This window comes from Callithrix jacchus, chromosome 21 (genome assembly GCF_049354715.1).
Source record: "Callithrix jacchus isolate 240 chromosome 21, calJac240_pri, whole genome shotgun sequence".
Taxonomy (NCBI): domain Eukaryota; kingdom Metazoa; phylum Chordata; class Mammalia; order Primates; family Cebidae; genus Callithrix; species Callithrix jacchus.
In genome coordinates this window covers 23,558,326-23,574,899 of record NC_133522.1, presented here as the reverse complement: position 1 = coordinate 23,574,899, position 16,574 = coordinate 23,558,326, and the positions used below count along the sequence as shown (strand labels likewise).

Below are 16,574 nucleotides of genomic sequence, written 5' to 3'. Positions count from 1 at the left end.
CTAAAACAACCACAAAAGGAGAAATATCAGACAACTGCTGTCTAGGAGGAGCATCTGAGTGGATGGTGGGAATGAGGATAGATGATCGAGACGAAAACATGGTATCAAAATGGGCAAAACCTTTTAAAGTATTTTTTTTTAAAGGCTTGGAAGACTCATAGGGCCCCACCCAGGCTACTCATATGACATATAAAGTGGTTTCATAGTTTGCATTTATGCGTTCATTTTGGTTGGTGTTATTTTCACAGTAACAGTTTTGAAAGTGAAAGGATGATGGCTGTTAAGGAAGCGACTAGGTTTTGCACAATGAAATAGTGAAAGCTGAAAAGAGATTTGGATTTGGCATGGAGCTTAATAAGATAATTAAGAGTGTAGAGATTAATGGCTGCTAAAATCACATTTAAAATAATGTTTTTAAACTAAAGGATCTTGAAACATGGAAACAGGTTATCAATATTAATTAAGCCTGTGAAAGTTGGTGTACCATTAGCTGAGGCAGCATAGAGGAAGAAGAGCTATTTTGTAAATAACTAGTTAATAATAATCAACAAAATGTTTTATTTGAATGTTATCAGTATATAGGGATTTTGTAATTTCCTGTAATTGTTCATAGAATAGCAAACACGAAGGCAGAATTATTCAGTTCTATATTTCTCATTGTTTACCCTACATATTTTTAATACAATAAAATATGATTTTAAAATCATAAGAGTACCAAATTTATTTTTTACCAAAATATTATAACATCAATTCTTAGTATGAAAATTATAGTCTTCATTGATATATCCTGACTTTTTCAAAAGCATTCTCTTTTAAAAATATTTTAAACACATGTTTAGAAACATTTTGTATCAAAATTAAAATAACCAAATGCATCTCCTAATCCTTTCACACTGAACCAGGCAAAACTGTTTTTTTAATAAAATGCCTAAATTGCTTCGCAATTTACTTCTACAAACAGACACAATAATTACAATGCAATGCATTTATCTGCTGAGCAATATTGCTCTGAACTTAAAACAAGTTTGTATGTACTTTTTCTACTAATATACTTAATGAATGTTTCCAATGCTTTTTGCAACTGCTCTAGGACAAATACTTCTCTTAAAACATATTTTAAAAGAGAGTATTATTATGAAAGAAGCTTCTTTTCTACCTAGCAACCGAGAACATGCTCTTTTCATTACTATTTTTGTTCTGCTGAAATCTTTATAAATAATTTGAATATAACTTCCCCAAAAGTAATCTTATTTATCAGTAATTTAATGCATATTCTAATATAACCTTTTACTACAAGTTTAAAAAATTTCTTATTTCACATTTCAAAGCATAAGTCACATGAAAGATTTACTTTTTTACCCACTAGATCTAAACATTCACTTTTCTTAGACAGCAAAAACTAATACTGGACACAAAAAGCACAGATACATTAATGTCCTTCCAAAACTTCTGTGTATACCCCACATAAAAACATGTATTGTCTTTTTCATAGAGATTTTTCTATGTTTACTTAAGTTTCTATTCTAATCAAGATTAGAGCAAGAGAGGAAAAGGAAAAAGTTAACAAGAGTAAAGTGGGCAATGAGTCAAATAAGAGTAAATGGAAAGTTCAAGGATTCTCTTTTATATAACAGTAGTCTTTAAAAGAAAAAAAACAACAAAAAAGTTATACCTGATTTGAAAGGTACGATTTCACCAAGTGCAATATATTGTTAATTATGCCATATTGTTTGAAATAATAAAAATAAAGAAGGCTCATTTGGATATATTGCCTTAAAAAGCTGCTTTACAAAGCCCGATGTCTCTGTAGTTACAGTCAATGTTTGCTTTTTTTTTGGTTTGTTTTGGTTTGGATTTTTGTTTGTTTTTGTTTTTGTTTTTGAGCAGGAGCGTCTTTTTTTTTTTTTTTTTTCCAGCACTCTTGCATGTAGTAGGACAAACTCAGATTTTTTTCTTCAAGGGCGCCTGTAATTTCTTAAGGACCAGGGTGCTTGTCTTCTTTTTCCTCCTTCTCGGTATTCCAGGCACAAAGCACTGCGCAGAAGCTGCACCAATCCTTGCCGTCACTGGCAGCAGAATGGTAGAAGGTGGGAGAGACCAGGAATCCTTCCAGGCTGTGCTGACTTTAGAAATGAGGATTGCACACGTTTGTCTCCTGAACCAAAGGGTGCAAAGGCAGGGTGCCAGTTTGCTACACTGCTGCAATGCAATGATCTCATGCTCACTGCTGCTGTCGTCCTGTTTGCCCAGTTCAAATGCCTGTTTCATTATAAACCAAAAAAAAAAAAAAAACAAAAAAAAAACCCAACTACTTGGATTCTTCTACAAGCAGAAAGGGTATTAAATTAACACTTAAAAAAAAAAAAGAAAAGAAAAAAATTAGCAGTCAAAGGCAAAAAAACATAAAGTACATACAATTTTAGAATTCACTTGTTATGCCTCAATATTCTGTTATTATTTTCCTTTTTTTTTTTCTATTTAGAGATAAGCAGCAGAATTTATCAGGCGTGAAAGGGACAGCCTCCTGGTGGCCTGCCAAAAACCCAGAATAAAGACGAAGTTGTGCTTCAAAGCTCAGTCGCTTGCTGAGTCTGGCTAAAGTCAAGTATTAAGATCCACCATTTTCTGAGCCATGTTAGAAAAGAAGAAAAAAGTCAGGACGGTTGCTGCTTTCCAAGTCTCCGTTGGCACCATCACAAAATCTCTGCCGTAAGGTCACATGATTCTCTGCCAAATGTAGAGTGCATTCCCATCAACCATTCTGCTGATACTGCGAAGGCAGCTATTGTCTCGTTTAGACCCAAAGTTCAGCCCACTCTTCATTGAATTAGCTGAAAAACGCATCACCTTTGGGGGCTGGGAGTCATGGAAACGTCTACCTGGCAAGCTGCCCACTTTTTCTGCCCATCAACCAGAGATGGAATTGTGCTGCCTAACGCAATGATGACTTGGAATGTGAAGAGTCGTCCAAAGTGAATCTGATTCTTGCAATGCCTGTTTCGTTTGCACAGAAAACTCTGGCTTCCTGTAGTTAAGGGGGGGGCGGGGGGAGGAAATCTTCCCTACCAAATGTAGCAAATAAATGTTTGAACATGCCTACTCTGCAACTTTTTTCCCAACACACCCAAATGGTTCTCAAATGAAAAGACTGAGAGCTGGGCAAGTTTTCTGAGTTAAAGGCATCCCTTCATCTGTCTCCTTTTCCTTACAATTGAATGAAACAAGCCCAGAACATTTGTTTTCGTCTCTCACTTTAAGATTTAAAAAGACTCCGAGTTTTCTTCTTGCTTTTTGTTACTTTCTGATTTTATCTGGCACTGATTTTGTAGTACATGGTCACAATGTCTTCTAGCAACAGTGGGGATGCATTATTGCTACAATCTCCAACAAAGTGGTCCTCTGAGAAAGCCAGTTGTCTCTTTATCCACACAAAACCCTGCAACTGGGTCCTATAGTCATCCTCATCAGTACCTAGCACAGCTGCTGTACAAGTTTTCTGAGATTGACATATGTGAGAAGGGCTCTTTCTGTTTCTTCGCTGACTACAGTTTGCCGGTGTGGCATGAAAGATGCCTTTGAAAGATGCAGGGACTGTATCAACAGCTCTTAGGTAGTAAAATGAAATGGTTCCCCCCTCCTCAGTGAATTTCCATTCTAGCAGGCAATGAAAGTTCCCATGTATGAACATTTCTATTTCTTATAATAAAAGTAGAGTGAATTAAATTTTTCACAATTTCCTTAAGCAGAATTTAAAGCCAGGCAGGAAAACAAGCATGATTATGAAACCAAATATACTGAGTAGCACTAAAAAGAACCATGTCCTTTGACTTTATTTTTTTAAATGTTCCAATAATTGGAGAATCTAACATATGATTATGTTTGCACAAATTTCCCAACAGGAATTAATATTGCCCCTCTTCCACATATAAACATATACACTGCACAATACATAACAATGACTTTCAAAGATATTCAAACTGTGACTTGTCTAATAAAAACAAATCTGAAAAAAGGAAAAAGATTCAGCCATCTAGGAAACATAACCTAAAAATGATTTGTGATTGTTTTTGTGCCATGCCCTTCAGGTGACTTTCTTTAGCAATTATAGGAGTGAATGTGTGCGTGCGTGCACACGCGCACACACATACACACACACACACACACATGAGAACCATCATGTTCTCCTTCCCAACTGTAATTCAAAATAATGCAATTCTAAACAATAAAACAAAAAATTTTCACACTTGCTAAAATTAAAATTGCTTTTTTTCTAGATTGCAAAATTCTGGACAAATCTGCTAGTGTCCTAAGCATATGTGTAAAGAGTGTTTGGTAGGGACTTAAGTCCCATGCTTCAGCAAAACAAGAAAGTAGATGACCCATTCATTGAAATAAAATTTTAAGTTTCCAATTCTCATTCACTTGTGCAGCAGATTATTTATGAAGTACTAGTATGTGTCAGGCCTTCTGATAGGCACAGGGGAACCACAATGAAGGAAACTGACATGACTCGCAAGTGGAAGTCATTCAGTAAGTACTTTTAAGTGAGAAAAGCTCACTACTTAACAGATATGTTACAGGTCCTAAAAGAGACAAACTTGTCAAGAAACAAACTGATGACAGAAATTGGAAAATGGAAGTAAAATGGATATTAAAAATAAATTACAGATAGAGATGTTTTCTCTGTCTGAAGGTTTCCTTTTTAATATTACATTATTAAATTATTTTGTATAATTCTGTTGAATTTTCTGAGAGAATCTAATGTGAAAATGACATGCCACATTCCCAATTAAAAACAATTTTTTTTTTCCACAGATGGAATTTTGCTCTTGTTGCCCAGGTTGGAGTGCAGTGGTGTGATCTCGGCTCACGACAACTTCCGCCTCCTTGGTTCAAGTGATTCTCCCTGCCTCAGTCTCCCAAGTAGCTGGGATTATAGGCATGCACCACCACGCCTGGCTAATTAATTTTGCATTTTTAGTAGAGACGGGGTTTCTCCACATTGATCAGACTGGTCTTGACCTCCTGACCTCAGGTGATCCACCCGCCTCAACCAAGTGCTGGGATTACAGGCCACTGTGCCTAGCCCAAAACAATTTTTAAAAAGAAACAAAGTAATAGACTTTCACTTCTAGAAAGATGGAGAAAATAGTTTTTCTTAATCCCCCTGCTAGGTACAACTAAAATCCTGGCACATTACATATCAAACAAATTTAAGGACATTCTGAAAAGCTTAGAGAAGATGAAAAACTAGCTAGAGACTGAAGGACTCAAGGAATAATATGGATTTTTAATTTTTATGTTATACATCAAAACTTCAGAGCTGAAGAAGCCTGCAACCTAGAAATACCAACTGGTGCGAACAAAACAAAACAAACAAACAAAAAACAAAGTTCCAACAAAAGCCTGTTCTCTCTAGTCAAAGGAACAAGAAAGAGACAGCCTAGAAAGACAGAACGCAATACCATTTTGCTCTAGTTGAACAGCAGAGAAAGAATTCTGGTCCCATCCCCATGCACACCTGCAAAGACAAAGCAGAAAACACAGACACTGACCCTTGCCAGAATACTTCAACACCCTCTCTGTCCAGGACCCAAAGTACTATAAAAAAAGTCTGAGCAGGAATCTAGGGGTTTCATCCCTGTTGAGGGTTAGCAAGATTCTTCTCTTACCCAACATGCAGTGTCTATGTTGACTAAATGAACAGTCTGCATTTCCACACCAAACTCAACAATAATGATGCATCCATCTCCCTCTCCACTGAGGCAGTATCAGAGGAGGCTTGGTAGAGATTCAGAACATTTAAAACTGTCCAGCTGTAACAAAGCTACCCTGCTATCCCTCAACTTCTAAAGCACTGGTGAAGAGCACAATAAAGTATCAACGAACTACTCATTTTTTCCTAGCCTGGAAGATATCAGGGGAGGTCAGTTTGGTAGCAGAGACCAGTGGAGGTTTACTGAGGAGCATGAGATACTTCTATCCATATCTGGCAGTAACAAGTTGGCACCCCCCACCCCTGACTTTTCCCAGCTGGAGTGGTGGAAGAAGCAGCCAGGTAAAACAGAAGGTTTAAATAAGAACCATAATACCTAAAATGTCCAGGTTTCAACTGAATATCATTTGTCACACAAAGCAGAAGGGAGATCATAAACTGAATGTTTACAAGACTGTTGATACATGTGAACATCAAGATGACAGAGGTGTTAGAATTATCTCACAAAGATTTTAAAGCAGCCATCATGAAAACACCTCAAGGAACAATTATAAACATGGTTGAAACAAATAAAAAAGGTTAAAGTTGTGACAAAGAAATAGAAGATACAAAGAATAATCAGATCAAAATTTTATAACTGAAAAATAAAATAATTGAAATTATTAAAAACTAAAAGGATGTACTTGACAGCAGAGTGGAAAAGGCAGAAGAAAGAATCCGTAAACTCGAAGAGAGAATGGAAATAACTTAATTTGAACAACATAAATAAACTATACTTAAAAATGGAGACTTGGGAAACTGTGAAACTGTAACAAAAAATAAAACATTTGTATCTGTGTCATTAGCAACCCAGAAAGAGAGGAGGAAAAGGGCAGTGCTTAAAATATCCTCAAAGAAATAGTGGCTATAGTGGCTGGAAACTTCCAAAGTATAGCAAAGAAGATACAATCAAGAAGCTGAGCAAACCACAAACAGAATATAACCAAAAAAATTTATACCAAAGCGTATCACAATCAAACTTATAAAAACTAAAACAAAGAAAAAATCTTGAAAGGAGCAGGAGAAAAACATAGGCTTACCTATAGGGGAAAAATGATTCGGATAGTGGGTTTCTCATCAGAAACCATGAAGGATAAAAGGAAAGAACACAACCATTTCACTTGCTGAAAGCAACCCAGACTATCAACCCAGAGTTTTATATCCATAGAAAATATCCTTTAGAAATGAAAGGGAAAGCAAAACATTGTTAAAGAAAACTACAATAATTTTCAACTATAAGGCTTAACCTGACAGAATGGCTAAGGAAGTTGTCTAAACAGACTGGAAATGACAAAAGAAGGAATCTTGTAAGTTTAGAAAGGAAGAAATAATTTAGTACATACAAATATGGGTAAATAGAATAGACTTTCCTTTTCTGGAGTTTTCTAAATTATGTTTAATTATGGAAACATAAACAGCACAGTTTGGTATAGTTCTAAATGCATGTCAAGGAAATATCTAAGACAATTATATTATAAATGGGTAAGAATAAAGGTACAAAAAGTAGGTAAGATTTTTTTTTTAACTACGTGAAATGGTGAAATGAAGATAGCAGTAGATTGTGATAAGTTATGTATATGTAACATAATACATAAAGCAACCACTAAAACATTACATAAAGAAATTTAGTAAAAAAATTTCTAAATATGTCAACATTCTAAAAATGTTAAAATTTGTTCAAGTATCCCACAAAAAAGGCAGAAGAAAAAACTCAGAGAAATAAAAACAGAAAGAACAAACAGAAAAAAAATATTTAAATGGCAGGCTTAAATCATACAAATAAGCTATTGAATTAAATGTTAATTGTTTGAATACACCAATGAAATGGCAGAGATTTGCATAGTGGATATAAAAATCATGGCCCATTGATGAATCTGGAAACCATCATTCTCAGCAAATTGACACAAGAACAGAAAACGAAATACCACATGTTCTGGATCATAGGTGGGTGTTGAACAATGAGAACACATGAGCACAGGGAGGGGAGCATCACAAACTGGGGTCTGTTGGGGGGGCTAAGGGAAGGACAGTGCCGGGTGGGGAGGTTTGGGAAGGAGAAGGAAGGGGAGAAATGTCAGATATAGGTGACAGAGGGATGGGGGCAGCAAACCAGGATGCCATGTAGGTACCTATGCAACAATCCTTCATGATCTGCACATGTACCTCAGAACCTAAAGTACAATTAAAAAATAAAAACCGTGGGCCAATTATATGCTATTTACAATAAAAGTTTATATATAATAATATAAACAGGTTGAAAGTAAAATGATTAAAATAAGTATGTTAGGTAAACATTAGTCAAAAGAAAACAGGAGTCTTTAATAATATCAAATAGACTTCCAGGCACAGAAAATTACCAGAGACACAGGTAGACATTAGACAATGATATAAGAAACAATCCAACAAGAAGACATAGCATCTCTGAATATGTATGCAACAAAACAAAGCTTCGAAATATGTAGAGTATGAAACAGAAAAGAGAAATAGACAAGTTCACATTTATAGTTGTATACTTTGACACACATCTCCCCATAATGGACAGAACAATTAAACAAACAATTATCAAGGATATAGACTCAAACAAATCATTCATCAACAGAATCTAGTTGACATTTATTAACCATACCACCCAACCACAGAAGAATACACATTATTTTCAAGTGCCCACAAACATATCCCAAGATAGGTAGGTCACGTTATATAGCATGCAAAGCATATCTCAACAAATTAAAAATAACTGAAATCATACAGAAAGCGTTTTCAGACTACAGTATATTCAAAATAGCAATCAGTAATAGAAAGGTAACAGAAATATCTCCAAATGCTTGGAAACTAATCAACATACTTTAAGAAGTCAAAGAGGAAGTCTCAAGTGAAAGAAAAATAAATTGAAGTGAATGAAAATGAAAGTACAACATATCAACATTTGTGGGATACAGGTACAGCAATGCTCACAGTGAAATTAATAGCAATAAGTGCACAAACTAGAAAAGAGGAAAAGTCTCAAATCTATAATCAAAGCTCCAATGTCAAAAACCAAGGATAAGAAGAGCAAAATGAACCTAAAGCAGAAGAGAAAGAAAATAAGAGCACAAGTATGCAAAAATGAAAACAGAAAAACCACAGGGAAAAATAGATGAAAAAAATGTGTGTTTGAAAAGATTAACAAAATTGGTATTTTCTCAGCAAGACTGACAAATAAAAAAATACACAAATTATCAATACGAGAAATTTGTATGATATGACTACACATGGCAAAAGATAATATGGGAAAACTGCAAATTACACTAAACACATAAATTAGGTATCTTAGATAAAATGAACGACCTCTTTTAAAACACATATTACCACAACTCACTCAATATAAATTAGATCGCTTGATTGATCCTTATAATGAGCCCTGAAATGAGTCCTATTACTATTAAGAAAACTGCAGGCCAGGCATGATGGCTCATGCCTGTGATCCTAGTGCTTTAGGAGGCCAAGGCAGGAGGATCACTTGAGACCAGGAGTTTGAGGCCAGGCTGGGCAACATAGTGAGACACCATCTATACAAAAACTAAAAAATAACAATTAGCTAGTTATGGTGACACGCACCTGTAATCCTACCTAATTAGGAGGCTGAGGTGGAAGGATGGCTTGGGCCCCAGAGTTTGGGGCTACAGTGGGCTATGACCATGCTGCTGCACTCCAGCCTGGGTGACAAAGCAAGACCCTGTCTCTATTTAAAAAAAAGAAAGAAAGAGATTGAATATGTAATTTAACAACTCTCTCAAAAAGCAATCTACAGATAATTTAACTGGATAATTGTAACAAATATTGACAGGTTTTTGTTTTTTTTTTTGAGAGGGAGTTTTACTTTTGTCAACCAGGCTGGAGTGCAATGGAGCTATCTTGGCTTACTACAACCTCCACCACCTGGGTTAAAGCGACTCTCCTGCCTCAGGCTCTTGAATAGCTGGGATTACAGGCACTTGCCACCACACCCAGCTAACTTTTGTATTTTTAGTATAGATGGGGTTTTACTATGTGGGCGAGGGTGGTCTTGAACACCTGACGTCAGGTGATCCACCTGCATGGGCCTCCCAAAATGCTGGGATTACAGGCATGAGCCACCTTGTCCAGCCATTATTGAAAGTTTTAACACCAATTCTACATAAGCTTTTTGAGAAAACAGAGGAAGAGGGAATATTTCTTAATTTCTTTTATGAAGTTGACATTACCCTGATACTTAAATCAGACAAGACAGTGTAAAAGGAAGAATCTACAGACCAATATCTCTCATGAATATGGACACAAAATTTCTAAACAAAACATTAGCAAAAATATATAAATTTTATATATTAACATCAATATATAAAAAAGTATTATATTAGGTGAGTGCGTTGTTGGAATTTGCCATTTGATATTGAAATACATTCTTAAATAAATGTGGTTATTCTATCCATCATTTTAATAGGCATTTCTTGCTTTTTTTTTGCTAATGAATTATAACGCTGTTTATTTTAGAATATGAAAATATCATTAATCAACAAGCAAATTCAAGCAATTTTCTTATTTGAGTTCAAATTGAACTCACCATCAACAACGCATCTGGCCCGGGAACTGCTAATGAGCCTACAGTACAGTGGTGGTTCAAGGAGTTGTGCAAAGGAGACAAGAGCCTTGAAGATGAGTAGCATATTGGCCAGCAGTTGGAAGTGAACAATGACCAACTGAGAAGCTGATCCTCAAGAACTGAATGTTGACCATTCTATGGTCTCTTGGCATTTGTAGCAAATCAAAAAGGTGAAAAGCTCAATAAGCGGGTGTCTCAGGAGCTGAGTGAAAATCAAAAGTATCATTTTGGAGTGTCATCTTCTCTCATTTTATGCAAAAACAACAAACCATTTCTCAATTGGATTGTGATGTACAATGAAAAGTGAATTTTATATGACAAACTGTGATGACCTGCCCAGTGGCTGGACTGAGAAGAGGCTCCAAAGCATTTCCCCAAGCCAAACTTGTCCCCAAAACAGGTCATGGTCACTGTTTTGTGGTCGGCTGCAGGTCTTATCCACTATAGCTTTCTGAATCCTGGCAAAACCATTACATCTGACAAGAATGCTCAGCAAATCAATGGGATGCACTGAAAACTGCAAGGCCGGCAGCTGGCATTAGTCAACAGAGAGGGCCCAATTCTTCTCCACAATAAGGCCTGACCACACGTTGCACAACCAATGCTTCTAAAGTTGAACTAACTGGGTTATGAAGTTTTGCCTCATCTACCAAATTCTCCTGACCTCTCACCAAGCGACTACCACTTCTTCTAGCATCTCGACAACTTGTTTTGATAAAATGCTTCCACAACCAGCAGGATGCAGAAAATGCTTTCCAAAAGTTTGCGGATCCCAAAGCTCGGATTTTTACGCTTCAGGAATAAACAAACTTATTTTTTGTTGGCAAAAGTATGTTGGTTGTAATCGTTTTTATTTTGATAATAAAGAGGTGTTCAAGCCTAGTTACAATGACTTAAAATTCATGATCCAAAAGGTCAAGCACTTTTGCACCAACCTAATACACAGAGAACTGGTTAGGCATATTCTAGGGATGCAAAGCCAGTTTAATATTCAAATATCAATCAATACAATTCACCATACCAACAGGCTAAAAAGAAAGAGAAAAATCACAGGATGACATCAATCAAAGCAAACATAAAAAAGGCATTTGACAAAATTCAGTACCTATTTATGACTAAAAATTCTCAGACAACTAGGAACAGAGGTGAACTTTCTCAACTTGATAAAGCTCCTTTACAAAAAAAAATCCTGTAATTAACATTATACTTAATGGTAAAAGACTAAATGCTTTCTCCCTAAGATCAGCAATAAGGCAAGGAGATAAGAATACAATACTATCTAGAATGGCTAAAAAAAATGAACTGGTTAGGTGTAGATAACAGAACATGTACAGGACTTTTGTGATGAAAACTGCAAAATGCTGGTAAGAAACTTAAGAGAACTGGAGAGAGATATCGTTATGTTCATGGATTGCAAGTCTCAACAAAGATGTTAGTTCTCCCCAAATTGACATATAAATTTAATTTGATTCTGACCAAAACCCAACAAGATTTATTATAGGTATAGAAAAAATTATTCCAAATGTATTTGGAAAAGCAATGGAACTAGAATAACTGAAACCATTTTGGAATAATATATAGTAGCAGTAATTAGTCTATTTGACTTAAAGACTGATTTTGAACTAGTATAAACACTAACATTAGACATAATATATGTAAAATGAATTAGTACTAAAAAAATAGATTACTATTTGAGTCTAATCAAGACTGTGTGGGAGTATTGGCAGAGAGACAGACACATCAGTCAATGGAACAGAACAGGGAATCTAGAAGGAGACTCATATACACATGCTCAACTAATAACTGATTTTTGACAAAGATATAAAACCATATATTTTTTTTTTGATACGGAGTCTTGCTCTGTCACTCAGGCTAGAGCACAGCGGCATGATTTCAGTTCACTGCCAACCACCACTTCCGAGTTCAAGCAATTTTCCTGCCTCAGTCTCCTGAGTAGCTGGAATTACAGGCATGCACCACCATGCCGGGCTAACTTTTTGTATTTTTAGTAGAGATGGGGTTTCGCCATGTTGGTCAGGCTGGACTTGAACTCCTGGCTTCAAATGATCCGCCCACCTCGGCCTACCAACATTCTGGGGTTACAGCCACGAGCCACCAACCCCCGACCCAAAACCAATTCAATAGAAGAAAGATAGTCTTTTCAGCAAATGGTGCCACAGCAATTGTACACCCAGGGGGAAGAGAGACTGACCAAAGAGGACGGGAGTGAAGGGTAAGAGAGGACAATCTTGAGCTATATATCACTTCTTATATACCAATTAAATCAAAATGAATCACAGGCCTAAATGTAAAACATAAAACTATAAAACTTTTAGAAAATAATAAAACAAGATATTTGGTACCTGGGACTAGGTCAAGAGTTACTGGAATTCATACCAAAATCACTATTGATATGTTGGTTAATCAAAATTAAACACTTTTGCTCCATAAAATATTCTGAAGGAAACCAGAATATGGCACTGCAAAATATGCCTCTGTGACATCAATATTCTTGAGCTAAAGACAATCATGAAACAGCCAACAAAGTAATAGCTCTGTCTATTCTCCCCGTTTTCCATGTAAACAGAATATATAAATTCTTTCTGGAGACTCAGAGATGGCACCAGAAGAGTCTACAAACAAACCTTACTGCATTCGTTTTTTTCCCCCATATATTTACCTTCCCACAGCTTCCTGCCTCTGGAAGCCTAAAACTGCTTTTGTCATGTCACTTCTCTAAAATGTATTGTTATTTGTTGAAGATGGTATATAAGCCAGAGTTCCACGCCACTCCCTTGCGTTACCTTTCACTAAAATTTCTCTCAAGTGATAGGCACTGTGCATGTTAATAAACTTGATGGTTTTTATCTTGTTAATCTGTCTTTTGCTACTGAAGTCTGTTTGAACTACGAATTTATCAGAGTTAAGGAGAAATTATACTTCCCACAATTCCATTAAGAGAATGAAAAGACAAGCTACAGATTAGAAAATATTTTCAAACCATATATCTGAAAAAGGACCAGTATCCAGAAAATATAAAGACTTTTCACAATCAATAGTAAGAAAATCAAACAGTCTAAATGACAAATGGGCAAAACATGTAAGAGGCATTCAAACCAAGAGGCTATCTGAGTGGCAAACAAGCACTTCAGAGAAATGCAAATTGAACCCACAACGAGGTATCACCCTGTACCTGTTAGACCTGTTAGAAGGTCTAACAGAACAAACAAAAAATAGTGGCAATACTAAATGTAGGTGAGGATATTGGATCACTCATATGTTGCTAACAGAAGTGTAAAGTGATACAGCCACTCTGGGGATTGTTTGACAAATTATTTTAAAAACTAAACAAACACCATATGGTCCAGCAATTTGACTCATGGGAATTTATCACCCCAAATAAAAATTTCTATAAAACTGGAAGCCACCTTTATGTGCTACAAATGATGAGTGGTTAAAATGTAGTATTTACATACCTTGGAATACTACTCAGCAATAAGAAGCACACTATTGATAAACTGAGCAACCCGGTTGATTTCAAAAGAATTATGCTGAGTAAAAAAGGCCAATTCTCACAGATAACATTCTGTCATTACATTTCCATGTTTCTGAAGTGACAAAATTATAGAAATGGAAAGCGGGTAAGAGGTTAAGGAATGAACAGGCACAAGAATGATTAGGTGTGTCTAATAGTAATGGAAACATTCTGTATCCTGACTGTATCAGTGTTAACATCTGGGGTATTAATATTGTTTTCAGTTGTATTGTTTTGTACAACTGTTTCATTTTTTTCCAATTGTACTACAGTTTCCAAGATGTTAGCACTGGGGAAACCGGATAAAGATTAATGCTATCTCTGTTTTATTTCTTGCAAGAAATTTTTTATATAAAGTTACAAATACACAAAGGTAACTGCTCTTACTGGTTATTTGTGCCCACCCTGTGTTACTGTAAAGAAAAACTCTAATGGAAAAATCTGAAGATACTCCTTGGTTTATTTGAACTTGAAATTCCAGAGCTGATAGTTAATAAACAATGATTTAATCAGCTGGGAAAATTAACTTAGGGGAATGTTCTAAATCTGGAGACAGCAAGCTTTTCTAAGAAGGGCTAGATAATAAATGTTTTATATGCTGCATGTCATATGGTCTCTGTCCCAACTGCTTAATTCTGCTGTTACAGCATAAAAACAGCCATAGACAATACATAAATCAAAGAGTGTGACAGTGTTCCAATAAAAGTTTCTTTATGGACAACAACGTTTTCGTTTTATCAATTTTCACATCATAAAGTATGACTTTCTAAACATTTTTCTAACATGTATCATTGTAAAAACTATTCTTAATGTGTAGATTGTACAAAAACAGACCTTGAATTTGGCCCATGGGCCGTAGTTTGTGGAAGGCTAGATAAATTGCCATTTTTTTGGACTCTTCTATGGTCTCACAATTCAGTTTTGCTTACTTTCTCTTTTCTTCTTGAATATCTACATTTTCATAGCTGCTAACTGCTCCCATTTAGGAATTCCCCCTCAATGTTCTTCCATCTGTGTTTTTCTTTATGATGTTGTTAAAAGATAAAACAGAATTTGTACTGTGAAAATGTAGAGCTTTGACTAAAGTAGAAAATTGGATAAAGTTATGTCTTTGAAATCACATTTGCTTCAATTTCTTCAAATTTTAGGAAAAAACAATGCTTCCTTTTTATAAGTCCTCTTTGATGGTTCATGTCTTGAGAATCAATAAAGGAGAAAATTTCATGAGGCAAACTAGTTGAAAAATTCAGATTTATTTAGACCAGAAGTTGGGGGTGGGGAACAGATTAATAAAAAAGGCTACAAGAGGCTAGGTGTGGTGGCTCACACCTGTAATCCCAGTACTTTGGGAGGCTGAGGCAGGCAGATCACTTGAGGTCAGAAGTTCGAGCTCAGCCTGGCCAACATGGTGAAACCTTGTCTCTCCTAAAAATACAAAAATTAGCTGGGCATGGTGGTGGGCACCTGTAATTCCAGTTACTCAGGAGGCTGAGGTGGGAGAATTGCTTGAGCCAAGGAGGCAGAGGTTAAAGTGAGCCAAGATAGTGCCACTGCACTCCAGCCTGGGCAACGGTGGTGGGAGGGGGAAGGCTATAAGAAACAATGTGCTGTGGTGTGTTGTGGTTGTAGGTGGCACTTGATAATGATGAAAGGAAGAGCAGAGATGGCATGAAAAGCAGGAGGATAAAGTAGTTATGACAATAATAAGGTTATTAAAATTAAATCAGAATGAAAGAAAACCATGTCAATCACAAAGAGAAAGTTAAAAGCAAGGGCTAAATGCAGGTAACAATAGTAGTAATGATGTATATTTTGAAGTCGCAATATTCCATTGGGGCCATGTGAATAAAACGGTAGACTTCTAATGAGATTCTTATTTTTAATTAAAAATAAAATTTGCCACAATTATGTTTAATCAAAGACATTTTATGAAGCTTTTTTAAAGTAACATAAATGAAGAATATTCCAAAGTCCTCAGACGATATTGTCTGGATTTTCTTTAGAAAATTAGAATGTACAGAGAACAAGGCCTTTTTTAAAAACAAAAAAAAAATTAAATGACTCCAAATAATTAATGTAGAAAACTAAACTGCATTATTTTTATCCTTATGGTCAATTAAACCTCAAAATGCATTAAAAACTCATGACCATTATTTTTTGTATCAAATGAGAAGTGATGAAAATAATTTAACGAAATGAGGAATTTTATTTAAGTTTTTGGATACATATGCAGGATGTGCAGGTTTGTTACACAGGCAAACACGTGCCATGGTGGTTTGTTGCACCTATCAACACATCACCTACATGTATTAGTTATTGATCCTGAAGTTCTCCCTTCCCTGCTACCCTCAACTGGCCCCACTGTGTGTTGTTCCCCTCCCTGTGACCATGTGTTATCATTGTTCAGCTCCCACTTATAAGTGAGAATATGTACTGTTTGGTTTTCTGTTCCTGCATTAGTTTACTGAGGATAATGGCTTCCAGCTTCATCCATGTCCCTGCAAAGGACATGATCTCATTCCCTTTTACGGCTGCATAGTGGAATAAGGAATTTTATATAAACATAAGTTCTTAAAATACCAACCAGAAAGTAAAATAAGGTTTTATCATTACTGATATAATATATATTAACACACTTAAAAGTTATAGTTCAAACATTTTAGTGA

General features: G+C 35.7%; 1 protein-coding gene across 3 annotated transcripts in view; it reads right to left on the bottom strand.

Moving 5' to 3' along the window:
- The window catches only part of LOC128930370 (large ribosomal subunit protein uL23-like), a 101,282-nt gene extending 98,275 nt beyond the window's left edge, over positions 1 to 3,007 (bottom strand). For all 3 annotated transcript variants that reach the window (XR_013530601.1, XR_013530602.1, XM_078358612.1), the window contains exon 1: positions 1,673 to 3,007. The gene's annotated coding sequence lies outside the window, so the exon portion shown is untranslated. The remainder of the gene's footprint in view (positions 1 to 1,672) is intronic.
- Between the last annotated feature and the right edge of the window lie 13,567 nt (positions 3,008 to 16,574).